General features: G+C 42.3%; 1 protein-coding gene and 1 long non-coding RNA gene across 14 annotated transcripts in view; one reads left to right on the top strand and one right to left on the bottom strand.

Moving 5' to 3' along the window:
- Positions 1-27,887, top strand: part of PRKN (parkin RBR E3 ubiquitin protein ligase) — a 1,390,810-nt gene that overhangs the window by 1,238,527 nt on the left and 124,396 nt on the right. The window lies entirely within an intron of this gene.
- On the bottom strand, positions 11,289-26,464 carry LOC129476349 (uncharacterized). The gene is made up of 3 exons (XR_008654910.1): positions 26,432-26,464; positions 17,476-17,686; positions 11,289-12,884 (listed from the first exon to the last, which is right to left on the bottom strand). It is a non-coding gene; the product is annotated as an uncharacterized lncRNA (long non-coding RNA).

The raw sequence follows: 27,887 nt of genomic DNA, 5'->3' as shown, positions 1-27,887 counted from the left end.
TAACAGGAACCAGGAAAATCTAAAGAGATTCTGTATTCCCATCAAACCTGGAAGGGCAAGAGCATGTCACTTACATGTTAAGCCTCTTAATTACGTTTATTCTTTGAACAAGTATTTGGCACTAAATGCTAAACACTGTGCCAAGTGCCCAGAAGATGGTCACGGCCTGCCCCCATGACGCAGAGGTCTAGAACGAACACCAACATTAAATAACCCTGTGCACGGATGCTGAGAAAGGGGAAGCTCAGGGTGCCATGGTAGTATGGAGTGAGGGCTCTAACCGAGTCTTCCGAACATTAGAAAGGCCTCCCTGCTGAAATAAAGCTTCACTGAGACCTGAAGAAAGAGTTGGGTCTAACCCCACCAAGAGAGCATGGAATTAGGTTCTAGAAATGATGAAAGTAAATGAAGATGACCGTGCTTGTCAAAGATGAACATCAGTTGTGTGAACAAAGCAGGAACCTCTTTCTCTCAGGACACAGTCCCCATGGCTGGCTCTGTGGTGAGGAAACAGAAGCTCCTGTCTGTGGCTCTGCTGTCCCTTGAGTATGCTCAGGTGGTTGAAGGTGACTGGCACCATTCCTGCCCTCCAGCTTGCACAAAGAGAGAAGGAGAAGGGGTGGGCACATGCCCTATTTAAGGGCATAACCCAGAAATGGCACACTTCTCTTTCATTTACATCTCAGTTGCTAGATCCAGTCACATGGGACCCTGAGTGCAGGAGAGGCCAGGAAATGTAGTCTGTACCTGGCAGACACGTGCCCAGTGAAGGCTTCTAATACGGTGGACGGGAGGAGAAGATACACATCAGGAGGACAACTACGAGCCATAGCATGTTGTCTGACACGTTAACAACTAAGGATTCCTTCCCTCCCCGAGGACTGTGCCGGGCAATGCGGTAGCCACTAGCCAGCGTCCTTGGAGCACTCAAAATGTGGCTAGTCCGAAGCGAGGTGTGTTGCAAATGTAAAATACAAACCAGCTTTCAAAGACTTCATACCATAAAAGAATATAAAATCTCTTATTAGTAATTTTTATGCTGATTACAGGATGAAATAGATTTTTTTGATATATTGTGGTAAATAAAATATATTATCAAAATTACTTTCACCTGCTTCTTTTTGCTTTCCTAAAGTGGATATTAAAATACAATTTATATGTGTGGTTCGCATTTTTTTTTTTTTTTTTTTTGAAACGGAGTCTCGCTGTGTCGCCCAGGCTGGAGTGCAGTGGAGCAGTCTCGGCTCACTGCAAGCTCCGCCTCCCGGGTTCACGCCATTCTCCTGCCTCAGCCTCTCCGAGTAGCTGGGACTACAGGCACCCGCCACCACGCCCAGCTAATTTTTTTTTTTTTATTTTTAGTAGAGATGGGGTTTCACCATGGTCTCGATCTCCTGACCTCGTGATCTGCCTGCCTCGGCCTCCCAAAGTGCTGGGATTACAAGCGTGAGCCACCGCACCCGGCCTGGTTCGCATTTTATTTCCAATGTATAGCACCACTCTAGAATTGTTTAACAGTGTAGAGGACAAGAAAGGTGTCAACAACAGAGTTCAAGGTGGAGCAAGGCAGGGGAGGAGTCCTAGAAGACTGGGGAAAGGCTGGGGACGAATCCTAGAAGAACTTGACGTTCGGCTGGAGACTTGGATCTTACAAGTTCACTGGAAGCACAAAGTTCATCAGATGCATCTCAGCCAGCTGGAGCATGTTACTGAAACCTCTCCAGCCCATTTCTTTGCCCATAAGATGGGAATACATGTGCTTATTGCAGACCATTTTCATACAGTGTCAGCACATTAAAATGTTCAGTTTTGTTACTGAATGAAGGAACCAGTCGATGAAGAAACTAGAAATTCAGTTCAATCCAGTGCCTCCTTGTACAAACAGATTTGAAGTCTTTGGATAGTTTTGAAGGAAAAAACATCATTGATCATTAAACTTCATAGAAATAGTTTCTTGAATGCAGAATGTAAGTAACACAAGGTCTCCACTCTCCTTAAGATTCAGTCCCTTGTTCCACAGGCATGAAAAGGACCAGTCAGGCTTCTCAGCTGACGTGGACACCTGATAACTTGGTGATGGAGAACATTTTTGTTGAGGCTTTGAAGTAGTCAAGTATATCGACCTTGACCTACCTGGAGAGCAGGTGTTGGATAGAGTTGGGGTAAGAGTTGCCAAGACATTCCAAAGTCCTGAAGATATGGTATTTTCATTGCAATGAGTAACCCAGAGGGGCGTTTGCTATTTTTTTATTTATTTCTTATTTTTTAAAAGCTGCCAAATAATTATGACAGTTTGAAATGTTCTATTAAATATGGTATAAAACTAAGTATAGGCTGTGTCTGCAAGCACCCACTAAATCATACAGTGCTGTCAAAAGTTATTTTTCAGTTTCTGTCTCCATGGTAGGAAGAAAGCATTTGTTTAGTTTAGTGGGTGGACCTGTTAACATGCTGGAAACGGCTGATCGAGCGGCCCTGCCTCCCCGACTCTTGTCTTGTCTGTGCGGAGTTAGCCCTGTGTTCTGCCTTCCAGCTGTCACATCTTTAGTCACTTACAGATGGCATTTTGAAGGAATGCTAATTGAGGGCCTTCATTGTTCACTTCTAACTAATCATTCTGACAGAAAACATCTCCTCTGCAAAGAGAGAGGAGGAACCCAAGAGAAGGAGCTCTTGCTTCTCCGTGCTAATGCACGTCCTTCTGTTTCACCCCAAGATGCTCAATGCGGAATCAACTCAAAGAAGAACAGTGACGGAGGTGTTACCAGCATCCCTTCCTCATCGGCCCTTTCTGCATCTGCTCTTTATGTAATCGGTGCCCTTTGTTTACTGCCACATATTCAGGTGACTCTGTGCTGGAACCCCCGTTAGTCCTTCTGTTCGTCCATCTATCCATCAGTTCATCAACTGGATAAACACTGACCAAGTACCTTCTATTAGGAGAGGCAGTAGAGTGTGATGGTAAAGAACACAAGCTCTGGAACCAGACTTCCTGAGTTCAAATATCAGCCCCGGCACTTATTAGATGTGTGATGTTGGCCAAGTCATTTAAACCCCAGTGAGTGCCAGTGTCCTCATGAGTCAAATGGAATAATGATAGTGTCAAAATTATTGAGCAGTTTTGATGGTTAAGTGAATTATTAAATATAATGGGCTTTAAATACTTCTTTAAACAAGAGAACATTCAATAAAGATTATCTACTTTAATTATTACATGTGTGCCAGACACTTTGTGGGAGATGGAAATATGAATAGGCTATGATCCTCCCCTTCGGCATCTTAAGTCCTCTTATCATATGACCAAGAAGACATTTCAGATAGGTCATCTTGCAATAAGTACAATTTGAAGCTACTTTATTATTTTCATCTTTGGTAGCATTTAACTAGAATTTAATGGTTATGTTTTACAACTACATATATGCATGAATACATTTTTATAAAAATTAAGACTATATTAAAAATGGTCTGTACAGCCTGCTATATTATAAAATCATAAAACTTGATAAGGCCCTTAGAGGTCAGCTGGTCTAACATGACACCCAGTGTGAGAATCTTCCCACAATCACCAGCCTCTACTCAAATCCACTGGGAACAGCACATTCATCAATGCATGCCATTTTGGCTGCAGAGATTACTATTGAGTTTTTCTTTTGTGAAATTATATTCTTTCTCTCACCAGTACCCACTTCTCTGTCACAGTTTCACTTTCCATGCTAGCAAGAAGCATGTATAATCCTTGTTTTAGATGGCGACTTCAAACATTTAAAGCTCCTTCACCCACCGTATTTTCAAACCTCTGACTTGCCAAGGTTCTTTCTACCTAATATATATAATAAGGCCCTCCTAAGATGCGGTGTCTAGAACAAAGTACAAAACTTCAACTGTCTGATGATTAGAGACAGAATTTAGCAGTTCTGGTCTTCAGCCCAAAACAGCATTAGGTGACCATCAACTAAAACCCCCAGGAACTTTCCACGTTGACTGCTCCCAAGCTGGGTCTCCTCCCAGGAGTTCTTAATGCACCTCATTTTTGAACATAAAAGAAACCTTTACTTTTACCCCTTATCAATTTCAACTGTCACCGGAAGGCCTTAATCTTGGTCTTGTCCTACCAGGAGACCCACCCTGGGCCTGTGCCATCCCTCTGACAAGAATAGCTTCTATATCTTTAAATCATTGGCAGAGTTACTGAGGAGAGTAGCATCAAGGATGAAGCAATACTCAACCTCATCATTATAATAATTAACATTGATTTAGGTCTTAACAAAGTACTTTCACTTATAGAGTGATATTTAATTTGGTTCTCAACAACGAGATGGATGACAGCTAACATGTACTGAGCGTTTACTTGATGGCAATTCTTATACGTCTTATGAGTTTTACCTAACTTAATTCTCCCAACAATCCCGTGAGGAAGGTAATGTTTTGACCCTTGTCTTAGAAAGGATAAAAAACAAGGTTAAAGAAGTTAAGTCATAGGCCGGGCACAGTGGCTCACGCCTGTAATCCCAGCATTTTGGGAGGCCGAGAGGGGCGGATCACCTGAGGTCGGGAGTTTGAGACCAGCCTGGCCAACATGGTGAAACCCCATCTCTACTAAAAAATACAAAAATTAGTCAGTCGTGGTGGCAGGCACCTGTAATCCCAGCTACTCGGGAGGCTGAGGCAGGAGAATTGCCTGAACCTGGGAGGCGGAGGTTCCAGTGAGCCGAGATTGCACCATTGCACTCCAGCCTGGGTGACATAGCAAGACTTCATCTCAAAAAAAAAAAAAGGAAGTTAAGTCACTTTCCCGTACAAAGTTCCAGGAGCAAATGAAATGGCTGGGATTTGAACTTCTCTACACGCCACTCTGAAATGTGTGTCTTTACCTAATATGCCAGCACTGAAAGGTGCAGAGTGGATTTGCCCAAATCACAAGCTTTGTAAGTTGTTTCTCCAAGATTCCAACTCACAGCACACTCTTAGACTCCCTCTCCCTTTGGACTAACAAGAACAACCCAACCAACGATGTTCAACCAGGTGCAGTAGAGCATCCTGAAACAAACCCCATCAACGCCCTCTCACGCTCGCTGTGTGGTTCACAGAGCAATCGAGAAAGCCTTGGGGAAATGAATGAGTATGATCCTTCTTCCTTCAGGCATCACTCTGCCCATCAGCCCAGCCACCTACCCAACTGTCCATACAAAGCTTTCTAAGAGAACCAAATCATTTCAAAAGATCTTGAAGTCATCTGATATATAACTGAAAGTGCTCAACTCCAAAGAAATCTGAACACAGGCAATGGTATCTGTGCTAGTTCGTCCTCGCACTGCTGTAAAGAAATACCCGAGACTGGGTGATTTATAAAGAAAAGATGTTTAATTGGCTCATGGTTTCACAGGCTGGATAGGAAGCATGATGCTGGCACCTGCTTGGCTTCTGGAGAGGCCACAGGAAACTTTCAATCACGGCAGAAGGCGAAAGGGGAGCAGGCATCTCATATGGCGGGAGCAGGGGGAAGAGAGAGAGGGAGGAGATATACTACACTTTTAAACAGCCAGATCTCATGATAACTCACTCATGATCACGAGAACAGCACCGATGGGATGGTGCTCACACAAGCATGAGAACCCCACCCTCACGATCCAGTCAACACTGGGGATTACAATTTGACATGAGATTTGGTGGGGACACAGCCAAACCCTCTCTGTATCTATAAAAAGTAGAGAGATCTGGCTGTGTGCAGTGGCTCACACCTGTAATCCCAGCACTTTGGGACGCCAAGGTGGGAGGATCACCTGAGGTCAGGAGTTCGAGACCAGCCTGGCCAACATGGAGAAACCCCATCTCTACTAAAAACACAAAAATTAGCTGAGCGTGGTGGTGCCTGCCTGTAAGCTTAGCTACTTGGGAGGCTGAGACAGGAGAATCGCTTGAACTCAGGAGGCAGAGGTTGCAGTGAGCCAAGATTGAGATCGTGCTACTGCACTCCAGCCTGGGCAACAGAGTGAGACTCTGTCTCAAAAAAAAAAAAAAAAAAAAAAAAAAAAAAAAAAAAAAAAAAAAGGAAAGAGAGAGAAAGAAAGAAAAGTAGAGGTTTATGTAGATTAGAGGGACAGACCACTGCCATGGCACTTTTGTGCTGGGAGGGAGCACGCCAAAGGTGGCTCTCCACACCTGGGTAAGAGTTCAAAGCCTTCGTGACCAGGGATACTCCTCGGCCTTATATTTGTCGGCTCCTCTTTTCTTCTTCAACTTGAGTAGAGGAGGAAAATGCTTACGTCATTGTATTGTAATTGCTGGTCTAGGTCCTCCTGGTAAGACATTAAGTTGGAATATTCTAACAGCTACCTTCTTTCTGGGGCTTGATGCCACTGCAGGAACAGATGGGCAAGGAGAACCTAGGAGTTACTGTGGGAATTGGATGCCCAGCTTCAAGTAATTGGGAGCAGTATGGCAGGAGCCATCAGAACTCAAATGTATCCAGAAGTTGGTGTTAGCATAATCAGCAACAAGCCAAGAATTGGGGAGTTCCTGCAGAGCCTGGAGGAAAGCCTTTGTGTAACAGCTTGGTTTTTAACAGCATTCCTTTCCCTTGAAAACAATGTCATCCTTCACCTAATAAATCAGGTCTCAACAATTCAAGGAAGAAATATACCATAAATGTTGTAGTAATGACAATCTAGGAATTCCTGCATAAATAATTCAAATATTAGATCCCTATTAGGTTAAAAAAAAAAAGTTCCAAGTATAGCAAAAACAATTATTACATACATCATTTTAAAATATAGAAATTTGTTTTTGTTTGGGGTTTGTTGTTGTTTTTGAGATGGAGTTTTGCTCTTTCGCCCAGGCTGGAGTGAAGTGGCGCCATCTTGACTCACTGCAACCTCTGCCCTCCAGCGTTCAAGTGATTCTCCTGCCTCGCCTCCTGAGTAGCTGGGACTGCAGGTGTGCGCTACCATACCTGGCTAATTTTTGTATTTTTAGTAGAGACAGGGTTTCACCATGTTGGCCAGACTGGTCTTGAACTCCTGAACTCAGGTGATCCACCCACCTCGGCCTCCCAAAGTGCTGGGGTTGCAGGCATGAGCCACTGTGCCCGGCCAGAAATTTTTATTTTTATGATTATATTGCCCATGTTTTTTTTTTTCCAGTATGAATATAATCACTTAACTGACAAGGCAACTAAAATACAAAATGTATAAATAAAATAATTTCTATTAAGAAAAGGAAGGAAGGGAGGGACAGGAAGAAGGAGAATGAATTCTGTCTTAGAAATCAGTATGCCAAAACTGCTTTTGATTTTTGAGACTCTTTTTAAAAAGTATTATGAGAATTCTGAAAACTCTTAGCCCCCTTTTCTTTCATGTTTTTCTTCTAGTCGCCTCGTTTCTGAGAAATGTCATCACAGTGGGTTATCAGCCAATGGTAACTCATGACCTCTTCATCTCCAAGGGCCTGTGTTCAATTTTCCGCTGCCTTAATTCCTCTTCATCATTCAATGTGTCAGCCATCCTTTTCCTGGTTAATGTACTGTTTTCTTTCATGGTCCCCTAGTCTCTTAGTAGTCAAGATTCACTGTCAAAAATTCCTTGTTAGGCCAGGTGTGGTGGCTCACGCCTGTAATCCCAACACTTCAGGAGGCCAAGGTGGGAGGATCACTTGAGGCCGAGTTCAAGACCAGCCTGGGCAGCATAGTGAGACCCTACCTCTACAAAAAAATTTTAAAATTAGCCAGGTGTAGTGGTGCATGCCTGTAGTCCCACCTACTCAGGAGCCTGAGGCAGGAAGATCACTTGAGCCCAGTAATTCATGCAGTGAGCTATGATGGCACCACCACACTTCAGCCTACGTGGCAGATGAAGACCCTATCTCTAACAAAATTAATTAAAATAATAAATTCAAATATCCTTCTCGGTCTCTGTTATCTTCTCTACTCATCTGTGAACATTACTTAAATTCCATTATAACTTATACTAGCAGTTTAAGCAGCTCCACTCCGGAGAATAAAATTTGGAGTTCTTCTCACACCGCAAAGACCTACGTGACCTGGCCTTCTGTCCTCGGCCCGATCACTTTCCGCTTGTTGACAATGCGCCAGTACCCTGGCCCTTCATGGTGTTCTCTAAATGAACCAGACTTGTCCTCTTCCTAGGGCCTTGACTCTCCTGGAGGACCTTCCTTCAGCTTTTTGCATGGCTGCCTCCATTCATTTAGCCCTCTGAACAGGTGTCCCCTCCCAAGAGAGGCCTGCTTAGACCATGTCTTCCCCAACCACTGCATGATCTATCCTGTAAGTCAGCCCTGCTTTCCTCATCACTTATCACTAACTGGAATTACATTATTTATTCAATCGCCTTGCTTATTTTCTGCCTCTCCCCTCTCTCCACCCCATTTCATGGGAGAATCTCATTGGTTTTAGTCATAGAAGTTTTGTAGGTATTCAGTAAATATGTGTTTAACGATGGGAGGGAAGAAAAAGAGAAAGGAAGGTAGAGGGAGGTGGGAAGGGAGGGAGGCAAGGAGCAGGGCAGGAAATTCCATTCATTCATTCACTGAACATTAATGGGAAATTCCTAATGCCAGACTTCATGCTGGAGGCAGGGTATGTCCAAAGCAATGAGCATGGTGCCTCTCTATCGCGAGCCTCCATAGGCGCTTTTTCTGAATGAATGGAAAAGAAGGCACAACGCTTACCTCCTACATGGATACACATATTATCATATCAGTAGTCAATATTTAATGTTGTTCAACTAATTTCTCCTTGTAGTTGTTTGCAAGGCTAAAATAGATCTTATTTTACCTAAGTGACCATCAAAATGTGAATCGGATGGTCTACAAAATGGTGAAGCCTTAGAACATAGTCTAAAATCCTTTTTCTGGCTTTTCAAGCCTTACCCAAACTAACCTTTCCAAACCCATCTCATTGCCTTCCCAACATACACTCCTAGTTCTAGAAAATTTCTTTGCCATCCCACAGGCCCCAGACTGTCTTTCTTGCCTTGGCTCACACAGATGGGCGAAGGGGCAGTATAGGAAGGAGACAGTAGTGTGAGCTGAACCAGGCAAGTGCTGGGAGTCCCAGCCCCTTCACTGAGCAGTTGTTACTGAGCAAGCCCACTTCATGGGTCTATGCCTCAATGTCTTCTCCTGTAAAAAGGGTTGAGGGATAGGACTTCACTCAGAATTGCTTTTGGATTAAACATGATCCATATACAGTCCTGGACACAGTGTTTATCAGGCAATGGTCCATAAGCATTAGTCATCCCTACCTCATTGCCCCTCAACCAGGACACCCGTCTTTCCCCGTCTCACTCAGTGGCAACTATTCACTAAACTCACTTGCCCCTAACCTCCATGAAGCCGAGCTACACCTCCCCTAAACTCTTACTCAGACACCGTTGTGTATTGTTACTAATATGAGCTCTCCTTAATTAAACTGTGAGCTTCCTGAGGGGAAAAATCAGGTCCTGCTAGCCCAAAGCAAGTTCTTGAAAAATCCTTGATTAAAGAGTGTATGATAGAGCTAAAAAATTGGAATGCACAATTCATTCTGCTCTGGTGCTTTAAATTAATATTAAATCTGTCTGTAACATATGAATTCTAGACTTTCACATTTAATCAAAGTCTTAATCATAATGAGCAGCATTTATGAAAGGGCAATTAACAGATTCCCAAAAGAACTGGAAATAGTAACTTGCTAATAGCATCCCTAAGGTTTTGCTTTTTGCTCTGATAAATTAAGTAATTTAATAATAGAGGCAGTGTGAACCAAAAAGAGCACAAGCTTAAAAGGCAGAGGACCTACGTTCTGATCCTTGCTCTGCCAGCCTGTGACTCTGCACCAGTTACTTATCTGCTCCGAGCCTCTGTTAACTCACCTCTTATGTGGGAAGCTGCATTCACACCACTGCTTGTCAGAACATCTTCCTAAAGTCCTCATGGTTCTATGCATGAAATCTGACTTCAAATTGCATTTTTAAATGTATCATAGACTATTTACAAACAAAAACAACATATACATTCTCATAGCAGAAACTAGAAATTCGTTATTTTGCACAGCCTTGAGCTAAAGTTTCTGTTTAATAAAGTGCGTTACAAAATTGCAAAATGAGGTGTTTAAAAAAAACACATAACTGTTTGCCACACTTGTCTGGGTATATCAGTATTTGCTTGATCTAGGCAATGTAATGAAATATAGAAAGAATGAAATAATACATGATTACATGTGTCTTTCACAAAACTAAATTTCAAAAGTTTGTGTTCACCAAAAATAAGCTTAATTTATTAAAAATAAATAGTTTATTTTTTTAAATGGGTTTCTGGATAATATTTTCTTTTTTTTTTTTTTTTTTTTTTTGAGACGGAGTCTCACTCTGTTGCCCAGGCTGGAGTGCAGTGGCACAATCTCGGCTCACTGCAAGCTCCGCCTCCCGGGTTCACGCCATTCTCCTGCCTCAGCCTCTCCGAGTAGCTGGGACTACAGGCGCCCGCCACCACACCTGGCTAATTTTTTGTATTTTTTAGTAGAGACGGGGTTTCACCGTGGTCTCGATCTCCTGACCTTGTGATCCGCCCGCCTCGGCCTCCCAAAGTGCTGGGATTACAAGCGTGAGCCACCACGCCCAGCCCTGGATAATATTTTCTTTGCTAAAAAGTAAACATCTCTTCTACATAATCTTAAGGTACCTTAGAACTCTCACATTCCATAAAATTACAGTCCTAAAGCCTAATAGAATCTTACAGTTTAAGATAAATAAACTTACATGTTTAAAATTCTCATTAGATTCATCAGTGTTTCCATCTTTAACTGATTTTCCTGTACTTTAAGAGCTAAAATAATTCCATGAAATTTCAATATAAAGCAATATATATAATATATAAAGCCTTATATATTATTGTTCTAAGTCTCCAGATTATTCCAGTTCAGTCTAAAATATTCTGTTTTTCTCAGGATACCTCTCTCTACTTGAATTTTCTTCATTCTCTCAATTGAATCTGTCCAAAAAAAATGTTGATTTCTAACAAATTCATCACAAGTAGAAACTTCTATCTTACACATATTGCATCTAAATTTTAGAAACATCTTCGTATTCCTCTAAACTTTGACCCCCCTCCTATATAAATTAGAGTGGTTTGGGAGGAGATGCAAGCTAGCCTATGGACTTTAAAATAAATATAGTTTACTATGATAATATTTTCATTTATAACTCCAATTGTTACTATTGATTAGAAAATCAGCCCTGTCTGAGTGTTCACATTGTCCATTATAGAACACAGGCAAGAGCAAGGTGAATCAGGAAGAGGGAAACAGGACACGGGTTTTATTTCAAAGAAAGAGCCAATGGGGATGTCCCATTACAAGAATCATTTGATGGAGATGCCTATTCAGTTTTTTATCACACCACACACTAGTATAACCAGGAAATGCAAGGCACTCTCTGCCTATTCTGCCTAGCCTACCAAATTAAATCTAATTTATTTCATAAAAAGACCTAAGGCATATAGTCATCTGAATGACTGGCTCGGTACACAGTGAATTCCCCAGAATATTAATAGGTTTGTTATAGCCTGAATGTTGATTTATTGAAGGTGTCGTTCCAGCCTATGCATATTGATTCTCAAAAGCTAATATGTGACAAAAATGCTTGATCTGTCAAAGCTGTCACATGAGCTGGTCTGACTGGTTCCTTTGCCACTGATGCTAGTCCGACCTGATTTTTGCCTCAAAGAAGCAGGGGGAAGCCGGCGGCAGCAAAGGCAGGTGGTTAGGAGCGGACATCTTTGAGTCAAGAGCAGTGGTGCTCAGCTGCCAGCGATTTTGTCCCCAGGGGATATTTGGTCATGTCTGGAGATAGTTTTGGTCGTCACCACTGGGGGATGCTTTTAGCATCTAGTGGGTAGAGGCAGGGATGGTGCCAAACACCACGCAGTGCCCAGGACAGGCCCATGAGAATGGCCTGGTCTCAAACGTCAGTAGTGCTGAGATTGAACACCCTGAGTCAGACTCCCTGTGTTTAGTTCTGAAGCTGGCTTTGGGAAACCTTCCTAAGCTTCCCAAGCATCAACTATCTCATCTTTAAAAAGAGTGAATCCCATGTCCTATTTCACAGGGCAAAGGTTGTAAAAATGAAACTCATCGATGCTTACTAAGCACTTGGGACGCTCCCTAACACATAGCATGCCCAGCGCATCTTAGTTATCGTTAGTAAAGGAAATAATGATACAAATAGCAGTAACAACAAAGGCTTTCTTCAGGCTGGATGGCCCATCTAGAGGTTTCCAGTGCATCTCAGCATTCCAAGAGGACTTTGGTTCAAAAGTCAATTACAGGCATTCAGAAAATGGCCATGTGCAAAACCCAGAAATTTTCTGTAAGCTAAAACCCTGCCAGGCAGGATCTTTTTTTTTTTAACTCAACTTGTCATTTTAAGTTCCGGGGTACATGTGCAGGATGTGCAGGTTTGTTATATAGGTAAAAGTGTGTCATGGTGGTTTGCTGCACAGATCAACCCAACATCTAGGTATTAAGCCCAGCATCCATTAGGTATTCTTCCTGATGCTCTCCCTCCCCCCAACCCCCCAATAGGCCCCAGTGTGTGTTGTTCCCCATGTGTCCACGTGGGCTCAGCATTTAGCTCCCACTTATAGGTGAGAACATGCAGTGTTTGGTTGTCTGTTCCTGCATTAGTTTGCTGAGGATAATGGTTTCCAGCTTCATCCATGTCCCTGCAAAGGATATGGTCTTGTTCCTTTTTATGGTTGCATAGTATCCCATGGTATATATGGACCACATTTGCTTTATCCAGTCTATCACTGATGGGCATCTGGGTTGATTCCAAGTCTTTGCTGTTGTGAACAGTGCTCCTGCCAGGATCCTACTATGCCACTCCCATGCCCTAAGAAATAGGTAAAAGAGGTCACAGTGAGTAATAGCCTATTTGAGCTACTGATGTGCTCTCTGCTGGGGATGAGGGGCATTAATGTAGATGTCACCTTTAGGGATGTGTAAGGATAGAATTGTAGCTTATTGAAGTTTAGTGAATTCTGTGGAGGATCCATGAGTTTATATGCTGGGAATTAATGAAAGTCCATAGTCTTTTGGCTATGACCCCTTTCCTGACCTTATAGATGAGGACTGAAAGGTCATGAAGGCAAGCATCCTGGGGCTAATTAGCACTTAGGCATGACAAGCCTTTTAACCACGCTCAATCTTTATCATGGATTTTCAGGGGGAAGCCGACATGGAGCACTGTGAAACGTTTTTATAACTATTAACCAGTGCTTGGGAGTTGACCTGAAATACAAAGCCAATTCAGTCAATTAATGTACAGCTATGAAAATAGTTATCTCGGCTGGGCGCGGTGGCTCACGCCTGTAATCCCAGCACTTTGAGAGGCCGAGACGGGTGGATCACAAGGTCAGGAGATCGAGACCATCCTGGCTAACATGGTGAAACCCCGTCTCTACTAAAAATACAAAAAAATTAGCCAGGCATGGTGGCGGGCGCCTGCAGTCCCAGCTACTCGGGAGGCTGAGGCAGGAGAATGGTGTGAATGTGGGAGGCGGAGCTTGCAGTGAGCTGAGATCGCACCACTGCACTCCAGCCTGGGCGACAGAGCGAGACTCCGTCTCAAAAAAAAAAAAAAAGAAAAAGAAAATAGTTATCACTATTTCACATAACTCTCAGCATCTCTGGCGAAGTCTCATTAACAATGCATGTATTTTTTTTTAAACACAATTGTTAGTTGTCATGAGCCAGAAAGATAATTTATCTGCAGAACACATAGAGAGAAACTGCTGAGAAGTCCCTTGAATCTTCTCCCTAGCATACTTTTACAAAACCAGATTCACTCTCAAACTTAAAAAGAAGCCGAGGGAGAAGGAAGAATTCTGCATTGCCAGACTTCGTGATTAAATTTAGTGAAGATGCTGAGAATGTCTGTGGAAATTCTCAAAAAGCTATGAAACGTTAAATATGCCACACAGTTACTAAAAGTCTAAGCTAAAATACTTAAAGTGCTTATGAAAGTCATATTATAAGTCTATTATAAGATGACCTTTTGTTTTGATACCAAAAACTTGTGCAAGTCCTCTAGGAAACCCTTGTAAAAATTCAATTAACCTTTGTGCAAAAAAAAAATAAGACCCAGAAACAATGCCAGAATTGGGGTCATTAACCACGTGCTGGCCTCATGGTTGAGAACAGCCGAGTACTCAGTCCAATGCTCTGAAAGTCAGGCTAGCTTGCAGGGAATTCGCCGTACTACAGAAAGCATTCTTCATGCTTCCCTGCCCAGCTAATGTGCATTGTACTTTGTTCCCATTTTGTTTTCTAAAACATTCCAAATTATATAGAGAAAGTACGTATTTAAAATCCAGTTCTCAAACTAACTAGCTAATCTATGGTGGCTTTCTCCCTTAAAGAACGTATTTATATTATTTCATACATCTATTCATATTCATATTGATGACAATGTTTTCTTGACCTAAGAGTAGGTACAAGGACAACTTTTTTTTTTTTTTTTTTTTTTTTTTTTTTTTTTTTTTTTTTGAGACGGAGTCTCGCTCTTTCACCCAGGCTGGAGTGCAGTGGCGCGATCTCCGCTCACTGCAAGCTCCGCCTCCCGGGTTCACGCCATTCTCCTGCCTCAGCCTCTCCGAGTAGCTGGGACTACAGGCGTCCACCACCACGCCCGGCTAATTTTTTGTATTTTTAGTAGAGACGGGGTTTCACCTTGGTCTCAATCTCCTGACCTCGTGATCCGCCCGCCTCGGCCTCCCAAAGTGCTGGGATTACAAGCGTGAGCCACCGCGCCCGGCCAAGGACAACTTTTTATATAACCTTCCTGAGGGAGATTGTTTTGATCCTAACAGAACCTAACACAGCACACTGGCATGCTGACAAATATTCTTCACACAGTCAGTAGGTCATGAGAACCTGGTTAGTAAATGTTTGCCACACAGTTCCTAAAGCATGACTATTGGAGCCATAAAACTTTAAATCATTTGTTGTGAAATCTAGTTGAGTAACATGCTTTAAATTATTCTTGTTTTTATGTTATCCATTTGAATATGCAGTTCTCAAAAATTGATGTTTTGTTAACAATTTTACTTGAGATTGTTTCTTTGAAAGCCACCTACATTTTTCATTTTAAGTGACTGCTGAATTCATCATTGATATAGTATGATGTTGTTGCAGTCTCCCTCACCCCCCACAAAATGAACATATTTATGGACCAGTGTGGAACTAATGTTCTAAAGTGACTCTTAACAAACTTGACTCTTGTTTCTTTTGGCTTCCCCCGTCCCTCCCTTCCTTCCTTCTTTCCTTCCTTTCTTCCTTCCTTCTTTGAAAAATTGCCCAAACTGAGTTTATATGAAGAGAAGAAAATGACAGAGGAATTGTGCCGATTCACTAACGTGTTCCAGGGCACAATCAGTAAGAACGATAATAAAGTGCTCAAACAGAATAAGATTTCATCTTGAAACCCGGGATTTGACGACAGCTGCCTTTTAAAATTACCAGATTCACTACCTACCCTCTTTGTGCGGCAAATGTTCTTTTTTTTCTTTCTGTTTTTTTGTTTGTTTGTTTTGTTTTTTTGTTTTTTGAGATGGAGTCTCGCTCTGTCGCCAGGTTGGAGTGCACTGGTGTGACCTCGGCTCACTGCAACCTCCGCCTCCCGGGTTCAAACGATCCTCCTGCCTCAGCCTCGGGAGTAGCTGGGATTACAGGCACATGCCACCACGCCCAGCTAATTTTTTGTATTTTTAGTAGAGATGGGGTTTCACCATGTTGGCCAGGATGGTCTCTATCTGTTGACCTCGTGATCCACCTGCCTCGGCCTCCCAAAGTGCTGGGATTACAGGCGTGAGCCACCGCGCCGGGCCAAAGTTTCTTTTTATTACTTTTCCAGATGCCTTCTGCCCCCTGTACTCGGTACAGAGGTAGGATATGTTGGGTGGGAGAGTTTCAGGAAAAAAACAAGGCGATTTTAATTGGTGGAGCCCTTCTGAAAAGAACCTTGATTCAGTTTCAATGGCTTTTAAGGAATATATACAAAACAGTTCTATGGTGGCATGTAATATTTTCAATTCAAAACCCTGCCCTTGACTGGAATATGCCAACGTTCTTTGTGGCATCTGAACTCAGGGGCAGTGCCTGCCCGCTTCCACGCGCTGCTGCTTGGAGCCCGCGTCTCGTGCTTCCCTCAGGAACCCCCTCTTAGTGGGTGTGAAGCGCTTTTCTCCTTGCCCGGTTACCATGGAGAAAGCTGCACCATCAGCTTTCCTTTCCAGTTACCAATGGGTTGTTAGCACACTGCTTATGAAAATGGTTTCTCTAATGCTAATTAGTTATAGCAATGAAATTAAAAGCGCCGCCTGCTTTTCTTTATTGATACTTTCAGCATGTGCTGAGGCAGGTATTTCAGATAAGGCCTGAAATTACTAATTATACTTTCTGGCAAGGGAAAACATTCATTTAGCATGTAATGGGTTAGACATTAACTCTTTCTTACCTTCCATTGAAGGTTCCAGTTAGGTGATTTCCTACAAAGGAGATGATATTTCCTGAGTCTTGTCTGCTTCCTGTAATAGTGTACTTGGCTCCTTGTGCCCCAAAGCCAGAACCAGGAATGCACAAAAGACCCGTCATCACGGTGTTATTAATACCAATGGAGTCAAACTCTGGCTTCTGGCATTTTGTGAGTCTGCTATTTTAAGCAAGCTGTTTAAGCTCTCAATTTTCTCAGATGTGAAATAAGAGAATTAAGATTCTTTTCCAGGATTGTTGTGATGGTGGAATAGGAAAATAGGGCCAGCTTGGAGTGTGCGACCTGTACAGTCACACAGGGCCCCACACTCACAGGGCCCCCCACAGAGTTTGAGGCTCTACTGCTAACATCTTGAAATGCTAAATCATTTTTGAAGAAGGGGCTCTGTGTCTTTGTTTTGCACTGGGCTTCACAAATTATATAGTCATGATCAGATAGGAAGCGCTGCAGTGGTAATAAATACTCCAAGATCTCAGTGGCTTCACCCAACAAGGGTTCATTTCTCACTCATGCTATGGCCTGCACACGGCTGAAGGCTGCCCTCCTCATCAAGGCCCAGGCTGACAGAAGCTCACTTTCACCTGGGCCTCCATGATCCCGCATCAGAGGGAAGGGAGCAAGGAATTGTGTGCTGGCCCTTAAAGCTCTCACCTGGATGACACTTGTCACTGGTACTCACAACTCTTTGTCCAGAGCAAATCGTGTGGCCTGGTCTAACTTCAAAGGGGATGGGAAGTGCATTTCCACCTTGCATCTGGAAAGCAGGGGGCTGGGGAAGTTGGAAACCAGCCCCATACTGTCACAATACAGGGAGGTGGTGCCCCAGTGACCCCGGCTTTGTGCAAGCCACCTTCAGAGGGCTACATTGTAAGATTTCAGTTTTCTCCTAAAACAAAGCCAAGCCAAACTGCTCAAAAGTAAAATCACTTACTTTTTAAAAGAAGCCCTTAATTTTCTTATTTTCCAAGAAGTTCAAGATTCTCTTGACTGTCATCTTCCCCGGGGACAGAGCATATGCTCAGAAAGTTAATGTTGCAGCATCAGGATTAAATCCTTTCCAGCCAAACTGAGACACTGAAACCAGCATTGCTGGTTCCCTCATTATACTTCCTCAAGATGGAAATGGCACTGCTGCTTGTGTTCTGATTGTAAAATATAAATGTATTATTATAACACTTTCAAGCAAAATGAAAAAGTAGAAAGTTAACGTAAAAAGCTAAAACCAGTAAGATCAGAAATCTCACTACTTATTATTACTTATCTTTCTAGGCATTTTAGGATACATACCCACACTTGAAACTTTTTTAACTATTAGTATTATTATACATGTGAATGCGTACATAGTGTTTTATGAACTGCTCTATTATGGACATGTATGTACTAAACATAGTGATAATGATGCTATTTTTCAAACATCATCATTGTGCGAAGTAATCACCTGCCACACAACAATCACATGGCATGTAAAACGATTTAATTCCCTGTCCTCAGGCCTCAGTTACAGGTTCTAGAGGCAGCCACTTAGCAGTTGTTATTCCAGAAATTTTCTGCACATCTATAAGCAAATATATCTTTTTTCTTTCATCCAAATTGTTACACTCTATGTATAAATTGTTTTCATTGTTCTATAGTACTTCATTTTTATGAAATATCATTATTTGTTTAATGAATTACATATTTATATGATGACTATAGCTGTATCATTGCATTAGTATATCTACATAAAACTTATTTACTTGTTTATTCGATACATCATTTTTGTTTTGTTTTTGCCACAAGGTCTCACTCACTCTGTCACTCAGGCTGGGAGTACAGTGGTGCAATCAGAGCTCACTGAAGCCTCAACCTCCCAGGCTCACGTGATCCTCCCACCTCAGACTCCTGAGTAGCTGGGACTACAGCACCCGCCAGCAGGCTAGGATAATTTATTGTATTTTTTTCTAAAGACAGGGCTTTGCCATGTTGCCCAGGCTGGCCTCAAACCCCTGGACTCACATGATCCACCCACCTCAGCCTCCCAAAGTGGTGGAATTACAGGCGTGAGCCACTGCACCTGGCTGGCCACATCATTCAGAATCTTTTGAAGAAGCCACATAACAGCTATTTTGAGAGTTAAATGAAATAATCGTTTGGAAAGTATTTTGTAAATCAATTATCACGTGTGTAACTATACTGATGGTAAACGGTAATTATTTTACCGTATGTCCTATCTACTTGTGTTACCTTATTAATAAGTGCAATAATATAATTCTGCATCTACTATGTGTAAATCTCACATTCCAGTGGAAACCATACTGTAAAGAGACGCATAATACATGTGAAAAAGCGACATATAATTGTGGAACTATAGCATGAGAAGTGGTGGGAGCCATACTACTCAGTTTGCCCGAGGCAAGCTGCTTTATGCCCATTGTTCACGAGTACCTGCTACTATGTTCCCTTTCACTCTCAAATTTGCTCAGTTGAACAACAAATCATATTGTCATTTGATTTATGAGTAAATCAACCAGGCCCCAAATCTTGAAAGAGACATCCTTAATCTGCCTGTGTATATTGTCATTTTATTGTCCTCAGTATAGCTAAAGTGGAACACATTGCAACTGCTCCTTGTTAAATTAGCTCACTGTGATACGGCTCAGGTACAACAGTTCATTTGCACTTTACACAAATCTGTTGATTTAAAGCCACTTTTCATGCTGCTCTTTCCTGCTTTGGAGACCGGTCGCCGTCTTGTCCCTCTCTATTCCATCCTGCCAGGCTGATTATCTTCCCCTCCAGATTATACTGGGAAGCAAGGAAGGCTTGCATGAGCCGTCTTCAATATATTTGCTACCATTATCAGGATAGTTACATTTGTAATGCTTATGTATTCTAATAACATGACGTATCTATTTAATTTTCCTATTTTCCCATTTGTGATACAGAAAACTAAAAATTATTTCTAAAAAGTATCTATCTGAAAACAACTTATTCTTTCACACTTCCAATGATTATCCCCCAGATAAAGTTAATTTTCTTCTATGCTGCAACTTAATTAAGAAAGGCCATCTTCATCACCTTGATTCATTAACCAGTATTTTTTTTTTTTTTTTTTTTGAGATGGAGTTTCACTCTTGTTGCCCAGGCTGGAGTGCAATGGCGTGATCTCGGCTCACCGCAACCTCTGCCTCCTGAGTTCAAGCGATTCTCCTGCCTCAGCCTCCGAGTAGCTGGGATTACAGGCATGCGCCACCACGCCCGGCTAATTTTGTATTTTTAGTAGAGCCGGGGTTTCTCTGTGTTGGTCAGGCTGGTCTTGAACTCCCGACCTCAGGTGATCCACCCACGTTGGCCTCCCAAAGTGCTGGGATTACAGGCGTGAGCCACCGCGCCTGGCCAAGCCCTATTATTTTTTTCCATCACCAATACAAGCTGCTGATCGCCTGCAAGAAGAGTCACTTCGTGTTTTTAACACTTTTAAAGCAAAATATCTTTTCAAAATGCTGGGTAGGAAACTACACAGGAACAGCATTCTCTGATAATTAACCACACTGGTGAGTTAAGCGCTGTTGGCTTTTCCTCAGGATGCCTCACTCTCCAACATCATCCAAGTTAATTAGCAGACATCATGCACACTTCCGTGCCTGCCTTACTGCCTCATTAGAACTGCATGCGCTGGTTTGTGTCCAAGCCATTTCACCTCAGCTCGCCCACCAGTTATTCTGTTAGCAGCTCCTGTACGCTGGCTCTCGGTTTCCATTGCCTTCCTTTTCATGCTGGATAACGTCTTCACAGAGGATGCGAGACAGCACAGCACAGTCTCATTTCGTTGTAATGATGGAATGTCCCAGTCAGAGCCAAAGAGTGTAGAAATTCCACACTAATTCCAGCACATCTCCAGTGTTCTCAGAAATTGATCACTGCGTGACTAAACCACCAGTGTCAAAGAAACAAATCGGTGGGTCTTCTGCCTCCCGGCTGCCCTGACTTCCTGACAACTGTTCTTTTCCTGGGAGCCATTTTGAATGGCCTTTTTGATCACCATCATCAACAGTGGGGAACTCTCAATAACATCTTAAGCTTTAAAATGTTTTTGAAAGGCAGTTGGAGATGCATAAATATTTGGATTTTCTCGAGGAAAAGTGTCTTAAGTGTCTGAGTTCTAAATTTGAGCCAAGTTTTCTTTGAAAATGTATCCCAATTACGGTTGTAAATAGTAATCCCACAAACAAAAGCTTGGGGGGGAAGTTACTAAAAACAGTTGAATTCCCTAAATTTTGATTTCTCCACACATCAGAAGCAGCAGCTTTTTTTAGGATGTAATTATTTTCCTGATATACATTCTCACACTCCTGGGAAAGAGTTTTCGCCATTTTGTGCTAGAGATCCGTTTAGCAGTTTGATGAACACTTTGGACACTATCTTGAATAATTTTTTTTTTTTTTTTTTTGAGATGGAGTCTCGCTCTGTCGCCCAGGCTGGAGTGCAGTGGCACGATCTCGGCTCACTGCAAGCTCCGCCTCGCGGGTTCACATCATTCTCCTGCCTCAGCCTCCAGAGCAGCTGGAACTACAGGCGCCCGCCACCACGCCCGGCTAATTTTTTGTATTTTTAGTAGAGACGGGGTTTCACCGTGTTAGCCAGGATGGTCTCGATCTCCTGACCTCGTGATCCGCCCACCTCGGCCTCCCAAAGTGCTGGGATTATAGGCCTGAGCCACTGCACCCAGCCTATCTTGAATAATATTTTTAAATATATAAAATATATAAGATTGAAAGGAAAATGCAGTTATCAGAGTAATAAAAAGAAATTCATGGTTTTTAATGTGTGTTTCTTTATGAATGAATTAAATAACAAGTCAGGCCAGAAACAGTGGCCCTTGCCTGTAATCCCAGCACTTTGGGAGACTGAGGCGAGCAGATTCCTTGAGCTCAGGAGTTCAAGACCAGCCTGGGCAACATGGCAAAACCCCGTCTCTACAAAAAATACAAAAATGCCTCAGCTACCCAAAAGGCTGAGGTGGGAGGATCACTTGAGTCCAGGACGTCAAGATTGCAGCAAGTTGTATTGCACTGCAGCACTCCAGCCTGGGCCACAGAGCGAGACCCCGTCTCAAAAATATATGTAAATAAAAATAACAAGTCAATACCATGCATTTAAAATATAGCAAGTTAAAGTAAAACTTTATTGTTTAAAGAAATACCAGTGCAAAGAACATTTTTGCTGAGCTTCCCTGAGAACAATAAACCATGCATGAGAATGAGTCCCCTCCTTCCTCGTGATGACCGAAAACAAATAGCAAATGGGAATACTGGAAAGCAACGTGAATGTCTGGGTCGCCAGTGTGGGAAGAGGTGACTGCATTCCCCCCAGTTGGCAGCTCCATCACACCAGTTGATAGGACAGCAGCGATCATATGCTATCTACTGTAAGTATAAGTAATCGTGGGTCAGGTGCGGTGCCTCACGCCTGTAATCCCAGCACTTTGAGAGGCAGGCAGATCACGAGGTCAAGAGATCGAAACCATCCTGGCCAACATGGTGAAACCCTGTGTCTACTAAAAATTAGCTGGGCATGGTGGTGCACGCCTGTAGTCTCAGCTACTCGGGAGGCTGAGGCAGGAGAATCACTTGAACCCGGGAGGCAGAGGTTGCAGTGAGCCGAGATTACGCCACTGCACTCCAGCCTGGTGACAGAGCGAGACTCCATCTCAAAAAAATAAAAATAAGTAATAGTGGGCTGGGGCGGTGGCTCACACCTCTAATCCCAGCACTTTGGGAGGCCGAGGTGGGCAGATCACGAGGTGAGGAGATTGAGACCATCCTGGCTAACACGGTGAAACCCCATCTCTACTAAAAATACAAAAAAAAAGAATTAGCCGGGCGTGGTGGCAGGTGCCTGTAGTCCCAGCTACTCGGGAGGCTGAGGCAGGAGAATGGTGGGAACCTGGGAGGCAAGGCTTACAGTGAGCCGAGATCGCGCCACTGCACTCCAGCCTGGGCGACAGAGCGAGACTCCGTCTCAAAAAAAAAAAAAAAAAAAAGGAATCGTGAACATAGTTGGTATTTCAAGATGTCTACAGCTGCTCTAAAATCATATGAAAATATCTGTGATTCTCATCTATGACTAAGTCACAGACACCACTAACACTGCTGATGTTCATGCCTATATTTATAAGTGAAGGAAACACCAAACTTCAGGTAGAGATTAGTGAAATTAAATATATAATTAATTCCCATCCAAGTTCACAAGCTCCATGGACTCCTGTTACCAGTCTCAATCCTATAGGAAACAAGAGACTCGGTCTATGGTTGGAGCAGGGAAGACGAGATGAAGGAGAATAACTATGGGGTAGCCAACAAGGTAAGGGTTATGAAGAGCCACTACACACCAGGCCCTGTGCTGGGCACTTCCGCGGAGTAGCCAGTTCATTCCTCACATGACTGCACCATTTACTTATACACAGTACTAGTAAACAGTGGTGTCATAATACAAATCCAGGCCACCGCAGGAGAGGTGGAGTGACTTACTGGTCAGTTTGGAAAGAGTAAACTGATCATGCTCCACCCCCATTTTTTTCTTGGTAGCAGATGCTCTGCAGAGAGCTTATGTCCTGCTCTGTTTTTCCAGGAAGTCTGGCTCGCCTAAGCTTGGGTGGATAGATTTCCACAAGTATAAAATTTGATATTAGAAAACCCACTAGTCCACACACACAAGTCATGCCCTCCATCCTTGCTATCTTGTATATAAAAATGCCACTCCACCTGCTCTCCTTTCTTATTTACTTATTTTTCTATTATATGTAGTTAAGGTGTACAACATATTTTGATATATTTATACATAGTGAAGTGGTTACTATACTCGAGCAAATTAACATACTTATCATCTTGCATGGTTACTTTTTTCATACATATACAGTAATTGCACCTAAAATCCACTCTTTTTGCAAATTTTCATTATACAATATTATAATTATAGTCCTCTAGTACATTTCTAGAATATTTGTCCTACCTGTAACTTTGTATGCTTCGACCAATATCTTCCCATTTTCTCCTACAATTCCCACCACCACTTCTGGTAACCACCATTTTATTCTGTCTCTATATTTTTGACATTTTTTTTTAAGATTCCACATGTAAGTAAGATCATGCAGTACTTTTTTCTGTGTCTGGTTCAGTTCACTTAGCATAATGTCCTCCAGGTTAATACATGTTGCCAAAAATGGCAGGATCTCCTTTTTTAAGGCTTGATAATATTCCTTTTTTTTTTTTTTTTTTTTTTTTTTTGAGATGGAGTCTCGCTCTGTCACCCAGGCTGGAGTGCAGTGGCGCGATCTCGGCTCACTGCAAGCTCCGCCTCCCAGGTTCACGCCATTCTCCTGCCTCAGCCTCTCCGAGTAGCTGGGACTACAGGCGCCCGCCACCACGCCCGGCTAATTTTTTGTATTTTTAGTAGAGACAGGGTTTCACTGTGGTCTCGATCTCCTGACCTCGTGATCCACCCGCCTCGGCCTCCCAAAGTGCTGGGATTAAAAGCGTGAGCCACTGCGCCTGGCCCCATTTTTTATATATATGTATATAAATAAATTTATAAATATATAGATATCTATATATATAATGCTCCCCTCTTCCTAATATATATGTATATAATATATTCCATAATTTCTTCATCCATTCATCCTTTGATGCTTACTTAGGTTGTTTGCATATCTTGCTATTGTAAATATTGCCACAGTGAACGTAAGAAGGCAGCTCTGTGAGGTGCTAATTTTACTTCTTTTGAGTATATACTCAGCAGAGGGATTGCTGGATCATATGGTATTATAGTTCTATTTTTTTATTTTTTAAGGAACTTTCGTACCGTTTTCCATAAAGGCTGCAACAATTTACATTCCCACCAACAGCGTGTCAGGGTTCCCTTTTCTCCAACCCTTACTACCACTTGTTATGTCTTTTTGATAATGGCCATCCTAACAGGTATAAGTTGCTATCCCGTGGTTTTCTTTTGCCTGTCCCTGATGATCAGAGATGTTGATGACCTTTTTGTATGCCTGTTGGCCATTTTTGTATCTTTTTTGGAGAAATGTCTATTCAGGTTCTTTGCCCATTTTTTAATCAGGTTATTTGGGGCTTTTTGCTATTGAGTTGTAGGCATTTCTTTTATATTTTGAATATTAACCCCTTATCAAATACGTGGTTTTCAAATATTTTCTTCCAATCTGTCAGGTGGCTTTTGATTCTGTTCATTGCTTCTTTTGCTGTGCAGAAGCTTTTTAGTTTGGTGTAGTCCAATTGTTCATTTTCGCTTTTGTTACCTGAGCTTTGGTGTGGTATCCAAAAAGTTATTGCCAAGGCGATGAGGTTTCCCTGTGTTTTCTACTAGGAATGTTATGATTCCAGGTCATATGTTAAGTTCTTTCATCTATGTTGAGTTGATTTTTGTGTATGATACAAGCGAAGGGTTCAATTCATTATTTTACGTGTGGATATCCAGTTTTCCCAACACCATTTATTGAAGAGACTATCCTATCTGGATACCACTGTGTCTTCTTGGTGCCTTTGTCAAAAATTAGTTGACCCATTTTTCTTTTCAAACTGAGACAGGGATAGTAGGTGTCATGGACTGGGTTTCCTTAAACTCCAACACCTTCTGCAGCTAAGACTTGCTGTCTTCTAAAGGCATCCATTCTATTTTCAAACAGTTCTGATTTTTACAATGCTTTTCTTTATATCTAGCTAAAATCAACCTCCCTCTGTTGTCCTGGGGTACTTGGAAGCCTTCGTCCTTCTGTGAAGGGCTTATCCTTCAGTCATTAAAGCAGGCCATGAGGAAGATTACTAACCCTACAAAACACCCTGGTCCAAACATACATGTGTCCTTCCTTCTTAACATGGTCAAAATATTAGGTTAGGTTTTTCAAAAATTTTTCAAATGAGAGAGAACTTCTTCATAGGCTTCAGTATTTTTTTTTATGTCTCCCAAAGTTGATACTGAAATTAAACAGATTCCAGGTGAGGTCTTGTCACCGCATAGCAAAAGAAAACTATCCAGGCCTTCTGTTTATGCTGTATTTTTCTATTAGTGTTACCTTAGATTAATCTTTCATAGATGCATTTATTGTATATTAATTCTCTTTATGACACATGTTCTGTTAAGCTATAGCTCCCACAGCCAATATAGCTGTTACATATATTCTAGTACTGGGATTTAAACTCTCTTCTAAAAGTCGGCTCTGTTAATCTTGTTAGATTACCCAGTGATTTCAGACAGTGGGCGGATGTTTTTGAATCCTGATTCTGTTTCCGATAGACCGTCCAATTCAAGAGCATATAGAAAGTAGGTCATCATTCTGTCAAGGTCTATTTTCAAGTTGTTAATGAAAGTGCCTAAGAGGATGCATTCTTCATTACCCAATCCATATTTCTCCATTTCTTTCTTTTTCATGTCTTGAAGAGTTGTTGTTTTGATTTGGTTTGGTTTAGTTTGGTTTTTCATCTTAGTCTAATGCTGGCATTATACTGGGAACTTATTGAATATTCGTGTTTGAATTCATAAACAAATATTTTCTTATTATAAAGCTTCTTATGTAGGTGTATATCTGTGAGTGAAATAAAACAACATCCCCGTAACCCCAAAACTCAGACACTGCAGACTCTGCTAATGTTTGGCTATATTTCTTTCTAGGCTTTTTGAAAGAGCGTTTTTCTAAAGTACGTTTTTCACTCTGTTCATTACCTGGCCTCTCTCTGTCTCTCCCTCTGTTGAAAGGGAGTGGTTAGTCCAGTCCTAACATTTGCAGGACCTGGGACAAGAAGACAAGTGTGGGTTCACATGGCCCTCATCTCAATGTTTAAAAATTCTAAATCACACTAGCAAGCTGTTAAATAAAATACGTGCTATCCTCTTACCTTAAGGAGTACACCTTCATAAGGACCTGGGAGGCCAGATTCCAACTTAGAATTATCTGACCCCTCAGAATTCTTTACTGGAACTTAGTGGAACTGGGAGAGTCAGCCCAGACCCCTTCTCTTTTCCAGCTCTGCCCTGCCTAGAAGGTTCTCTGCACACACATAGGTAGACACCCAGACCGCAAATCTCAGATTCATCCACATCCCCTACATGTGGCAGCCCTTCAGGCAGCCCTCAGGCTCGGGGTAGGCACACTGCTGGAGCAGTCCACTCTCAGAAGGACAGATGGGAGGAAGCTGCCTGCACAAGCCCTGAATCAAGCCCAGGCCATTTGGGCAGGGAATTCTGGGGCTCGGGTGCCTGGGGCATAGTCTGAAGGGTGAGCGTGTGCTGTTGTGGGTGCAGCTTTTTAGCTCCACAGACTCTTTGCTCCAGGAAGAGGGGTGTGGCCAGAAGAGGGCCAGGGCAGAACCCTCTAAGAGATAGGACATCTCTTCAGTGGGTCAAAGGGTTAGACTGGGAGTGATTCTCAGGTAATCCAGAGTGTCCTGCTCTTAGGAAGTTCGGATCCATTGAGAATTACTCTTGAGTGTTCATAATGGGAGTTCCCTCTACCTAGAGGAAGACCTCAGGAGTGGGAAGCATGATCCTACCACCACTCCCAGCTCCAGCAGAAGGGTGATGAGCACTGGGTAGAGCCGTTGAAGAGGGGAATGAAGATTTAGATGGGTGACTACATTAAATAATACCTTAATGGGCCTATGACAGCAAAGGTAGTAATATAACTAAAGCATATAATCAAACACAAAAATTATGTGGCATAGACTGTACACCGTTATTTTAGTGTAGGTTACAAGGCTCAGACTGCCTGGGTTTAGACCCTAGCCAGAGTTCACTTCCTAGCTATGCGATTTTGAGCAAATTAACTTCTCTATGGCTCACTTTCCTCTTCTGTTAAATGGGTGTTTTTTAAGAGTGCCTACCCTGGTGAATTGAAGGAAACCATGTATGTTGGATGCTCAGCCTAGCAATGCCCAGTTCATAGTAAGCACTTTGCAAGCATTAGCTAATTTTTAAGTAGAACAATTATTATTACCACTATTATTAATGCTATGCTGTAGCATCTATGAGAAAATGCAGGCTAGTGGTCCTCTACCTCTCACAGTTCAACAATATGTGTATTAGTTTCCAGTGGTTGCTATAAAAAATTATCACAAATGTAATGGCTGAAAACAACACAGGTTTATTTTCTTACAGCTCTGTAGGTCAGAAGTCCTAAAGTTAAAGTGTCGCAGGGCTGCATGCCTTCTGGAGGCTGTGGGGGAGAATCCTCTTTTCTCCCTTTTCTGGCTTCTTGAGGCTGCCTGGATTCCTTGGCTTGAGGTCCCTTCCTCCATCTTCAAAACCAGCAAAGTAATCTTCAGATTTCAATCTCTCTCTCTTTCTCTCTCTCCC

The sequence above is a fragment of the Symphalangus syndactylus genome, chromosome 2 (genome assembly GCF_028878055.3).
Source record: "Symphalangus syndactylus isolate Jambi chromosome 2, NHGRI_mSymSyn1-v2.1_pri, whole genome shotgun sequence".
NCBI lineage: Eukaryota > Metazoa > Chordata > Mammalia > Primates > Hylobatidae > Symphalangus > Symphalangus syndactylus.
Note: the sequence above shows the minus strand (reverse complement) of the source record. Positions and strands in the feature narration are given on the sequence as shown.